The 5,424-nt window shown below is 41.6% G+C and overlaps 1 pseudogene; it reads right to left on the bottom strand.

Annotated features, from left to right (window-relative positions):
• Positions 1-2,996: 2,996 nt before the first annotated feature.
• LOC101561293 lies at positions 2,997-4,052 on the bottom strand (annotated as a pseudogene).
• Positions 4,053-5,424: the final 1,372 nt, after the last annotated feature.

The raw sequence follows: 5,424 nt of genomic DNA, 5'->3' as shown, positions 1-5,424 counted from the left end.
GTTCTCCCCTAGCTATTTTCCTTCCTGCCTTCAGCACATGTCCCAGCTCTGACAATCACTCACCCATTTCTAACCATGCTGCATTTTACCTTTCTCCTCACTCTCAACTTCTTATTAGCCACTAAATCATGGTGACACCTTCTGTAAAACAATGATTGTGGGATCCACCACTGTCCATTGCCAACCCTGCTAATAAAGGGTAAGCCTTTATCAGCTATGTCTTGTCTTCGAGTCTTGCAGTGTTCTCTAATTTTGTATGTGTTCTACTAACTAAATCATCTTTCTAAAATATCAAAGTTGATGAAAATGTCTGAGCTCAAAAATACATGCAGAATGAGTCCAATATTAAGACATCGTTAGAGAAGCAAATGCTTGAATGTGTTGGTTGGATCCAGGTGGACTTTGCCACTTACTAAGTATGAACTTCAGCAGGTCACTTTTCTAGTCTTCATTTCTGTCTCTGCAAATTTAAGATAATGATGGTACCTTCCTTGTAAAAGGTCTATAGGAGGAGTAAGTGAATTGATACCTATAAAACACTCAGGTGAGGGACTTGACTACCCTAGAAATAATAGAAAAAAAAAGGTTGTCAAAATCAACAATTATAGTATTGAAAATAAGTAGTTCCATGCTTACTATTTGGGGAATAACATTTCGATTCATTACATTCTGCTTATCCTTATTGCCAGAACTTCCTCTCTTCCAATTTTTATTAGTCAGCGTTCTCTAGGGTTACAGAAACAATCCAATATATGTCCTGCAACGTGGTATGGGTAAGAGTAAGTGTTTGTGCGTACACATATACAGATATTTATTATAGGTATTCAATCACACAGCTGTGGAGACAGGGAAATCCCAGCGCAATCTTCTTGACTCATCCTACTTAATTAGATGGTAATATCAACCCAAAACACCATTGCAGAAACAAGCAGTACAATGTTTGACTAAATACCTGGGATGCTGTGATCCAGTCAACTTGGTACATACAATTAACCAGCACAATTTCTTGCCAATTGTGTGTCTGCTCAGCAGATTGAGTTTCTTGCTCAAAATTTCATCTCTGTGGTATTTCTGCCTTGGCTTGTCTTTTTTCCCCTTGTTCTTTCCTCTTCTCTGACCCAGACAATGCCCAATTTATTCTTCAAACTGAATTCAAACAAGACTTTCTTCTCCTTTTGACAACCCAAATGCTTCCCTTCCCATAGCTGAACTAAGCTGTCCCTGCCTCTGCTACCCAATAGCACTCAATTCAGAGACCTGATCACACTGTGTCTAAACTAGGTACACATGTCTACTCAAGCTCAGACCTTACACAGGACAGGGACAGAATTTCGTGTCTTATTTTTCCTACTATCCCCAATGCCTAGCCGACGGCTGGTAGCTCATAGGTACTTCATAAACATTTGTTGAATTGACACTTGCTACCTTTAGAAAACAGAACAGATAAGCTTTTTGAAAGAGCCAATGAGAGTTCCAGTTAGCAGTAACTTTGCCATTCTCTAAATGAGGGCTTTCCAGAAGGTGTTCTGCCCTTCATTCTCTACAGAGGGAATTTAGGGACGACCAGAAGGAAGGCCCTGGCTGAGCTGAACACTGTGACGGTGCCTAGGGACAGAGGCAATCTTTGAGGAGCCCAGGCGGTAACCTTTACTTAATTGGCAAGATGGGAATCAACAGCACATACGGCATTAACAATTTTAGATTTTGGATTAGCATGCAGTAATGTCTGCTGATAAAAGATAGATTCACATAATTTTCTATCCAGGTCTTTTCTGTCCAGGAAAACTTCCAATGCATTTTCCATGCTTCTTACAAAAAAAATCTGATATTTAAACTTGCACAAAGAAGAAAATCCTCTAATAATGACACAAATAATTATATAATATCTATCTATCTATCTATCTATCTATCTATCTATCTATCTATCTATCTTCAATAAAACCTGCAGCCTGAAAAATATGGAAGACTCTCCCCCTTTCCTAAATTATTTTATCTATTATTTGCCTATCATTGCTTTTTATTTTAAATGTTAAAATCTTAAAATTAGAAAAAAAAACAGCACATACAAATCCAGAAGATGATAAAACTTCTTCAAACCAAAATAAAATAACTATCACTGTAATTAACTATGTCATGCAGGTTAAGGACAGAATTGGTGCAGGAATGAATTTCCTTTAGGTATTTTAAAGAGAAAAAGGTTTAATCCAGGAAACCAAGGGCTTAGGTAGTAGCTAGAGAGGTGTAGGACTGGCTGTCAGGGACCTTCCCTGGGAGACTGAGGACACAGCTTGGAGCCCAAAGTCACGAAGGCTTTGCCGCTACTTACTCCTGACTCCAGGAAATTGGAAAATTTGATGTGAGAAAGTGGCTCTTGTCACTGCCACCTCCCTGACCTCACTCAACAGTAGCACTGCAGCCTGCTGAAGGGTTAACATAGTATATGTACTATAGGTCCAAACTCTGGCATTTATACATTGTAATATAAACTTAGGAGCAGAACCTCTAGGCCTTGTCCAACTCCTACTCTGTGTGGGAATTTAAGAAATAACACCCAGTGCTGTCTGAAGAATTTTCCAGTTTCAAAAATAGCTGAGCAAACACAAATAATCAGTTTGTCAAATCAGACCTGTACAAAGCACAACATCACTCATTCCTAATAATGTCAGAGGCAATCAAAAGGTGCACATATATGCTTACACTCATGCACATGCACACCAACGTCACTAAGGTCTGTAGCTAAGGGACATTGGTTGCCTGACACAGCAGAGAACATTTTGGTTGTGAGATAGTTCTGTTTTATGACCTATACGGTCATCTAACTTGTGTAACATTTTCTAAGAATTCAGGCCCAATAAATATATAAGTCCTTAATAGTTTTTACTCTTTTTCAGGGGTACGGTGTGCAATGGCAGTGAGCCAAGGCTCCCGAGGCCCCTCCTCTTCTAGGGGGCCTGGGATGGAGGCTATGAAGGGGATATTCTCAGTGTTGGGGCTGAGTGGGGCAGTGACTTCTACAATGTGGCCTTTCTGTCCCTCTGGTCTTGCTGGACTGTGGTGGTGGGGCCACTTACTCCTTGGAGGCCATGTGGACCATGAGGTCTACCACCCTGATGCTATAGCTGAACTCATTGTATTACCAGGAAATAAGTTTGACAAAGTGCTCATTTGGGGTGATGCCTGCCCCAGCATCAAAGATGGAAGAGTGAGTGTTGTTATTGAAGTAGCAAGACACAATCTGGTCTGCAGTATAGCCCAGGATGCCTTTGAGGGGACCATCTGATGCCTGATTCACCACCTTGTTGATGTCATCATATTTAGCTGCTTTCTCTAAGTGGCAGGTCAGATCCACTACTAACATGTTGAGAGTGGGCATGTGGAAGTTCATGCCTATGAGCTTCCTGTTCAGTTCTGAGATGATCTTGCTCATGGCCTTGGCAGTGCCAGTGGATGCAGGGATGATGTTTTGGGAAGCCACACAGTCATCATGTCACAGCTTCCCAGAGGGGCCATCCACAGTCTGTCTTCTGAGTGGCAGTGATGGTGTGGACTGTGGTCATGAGTCCCTCCATGATGCTGAAGTTGCATGTATGACTGTGGCCAATGGGGCTAAGCAGTTGGTACAGGAAGTATTGCTGACAATCTTGAGGGAGTTGTTATACTTCTTGTGATTCACACCCATCACAAACATGGGGGGCATCTGAGACCCTTTTTGCACCACCCTTCAGGGGAGCCCTGGGTATCTCCAGGGTGGTAAAGACATCAGTGGACTCCATCACGTACTCAGCGCCAGAAACACCCCACTTGACATTGGCAGGATCTCACTCTTGGAAGATGGTGATGACCTTTCTGTTGATGACAAGCTTCCTGTTCTCAGCCTTGATGGTGCCATGGAACTTGCTATGGGTGGAATCGTACTGGAACATGTAGACCATGTAGTTGAGGTCAATGAATGGGTTATTGACGGCCACAACATCCACCTCGCCAGAGTTAAAAGCAACCCTGGTAACCAGGCATCCAACATGGCCAAATCTGTTCACTCTGACCTTTACCATCTTGCCTGAATAGCTGCTGGATGCATGGGAAGAATAGCTGTCAGTGGGTGCACAGGAGCAGAGACCCCACTTTTAATAATTCTGAACTAAGAATATTTTGCTAAGATTAAAATAATCCTGTAGAGCACCTGGCAATGTGATATGGACCTGTAATCTCAGCACTTAGGGGGCTGAGGCTGGAGAATCTCCATGAGCTCAAAGCTAGTCCGGGCTACATAATGAGTTCATGGTTAACCTGAACTACACAGTGAGATCCTGTTCAAATAAATAAATAAATAAATACATACATAAATAAATCCATAGACTCTTCCCAGAAATTTGGGAAACATATTTAAGGAGTTCAACTATCATTGTCTTTAGAAGGAGATAAGACTATATCGCCGAACTTTCAGGAATGAAGGAAGAAACAGCTTATGTAGTAAGTCATTCCTCTCCCCTATCAAGCCTACAGAAAACCTGAAAGAACAGTAAAATAATCTCACCTAGATGTACTGTGGATATCATTTAGTGTTGTCTGCTTGTTATTGCTAGTCTCTGTGTATCTGTATAAATTGGGTTAGACTCTTGTGAAACAGATCCTCAGGAAAAATGGAAACAAAATCAGGGAAACCTGGAAGAAGCCAAAGTGATTTTAGCCTGAGATCAGCCCCACCCTAATTCTGTGTGGATTTCTTACCCATTTTGGAGAGATTTTAGAAGGAGCACAGAGAAGCTGGTAGGCAGACATGGGGAAAAAGTAATAGGGACCTAGAGAATATGGGAAAAAATCAGCAGTGTCATGAACAAAATGTGTGTGTGTGTGTGTGTGTGTGTGTATACATTTGCATTGTTTTGTAAGTCATTGAAGTCAAATTTCTGGTGTCCTTGCTATTTTACCACTAAAAGAATTTTGCATTAATCATTAAATAATCTACATAACCAGCTGGGCATGGTGATGCACACCTATAATGCCAGAACATTGGAAGCTGAGGCAGGAAAAGTTGTGAGTTCAAGACCAGTCTGGGCTACAAAGTGGACTCCAGGCCAATCTGAAGTGAATAGTGAGACCCTCGTTCAAAAGACCAAAAAAAAAAAAAAATCTACAGAACTATGATACTATAGTGATATTTGAGAATTTAAAAAAAAATGTATTTAGGACAGGGTTTACAGGGTCTCACTACCTAGATCAGACTCATAGTGATTCTCTTGTTTTCAGCCTCTCACATGCTGGGAATATAGGCATACACCACCACACCCAGTTTTAGTTGCCACCTCAGCATGCCCCGGGAGCAGAGATGGGATCGAACCCTAGCTGCTGTGCTCTGCCTAAGTAGGTGCTTTAGTCTGCTGAGCTATCTGGTGGCCCTACATTTGAGAAATGTAATGTTGATCT

This window comes from Octodon degus, unplaced genomic scaffold (assembly GCF_000260255.1).
Source record: "Octodon degus isolate 3935 unplaced genomic scaffold, OctDeg1.0 scaffold00096, whole genome shotgun sequence".
Lineage (NCBI taxonomy): Eukaryota > Metazoa > Chordata > Mammalia > Rodentia > Octodontidae > Octodon > Octodon degus.
The sequence above is the reverse complement of the archived record's forward strand: the minus strand, read 5'-3'. Positions and strand labels throughout refer to the sequence as shown.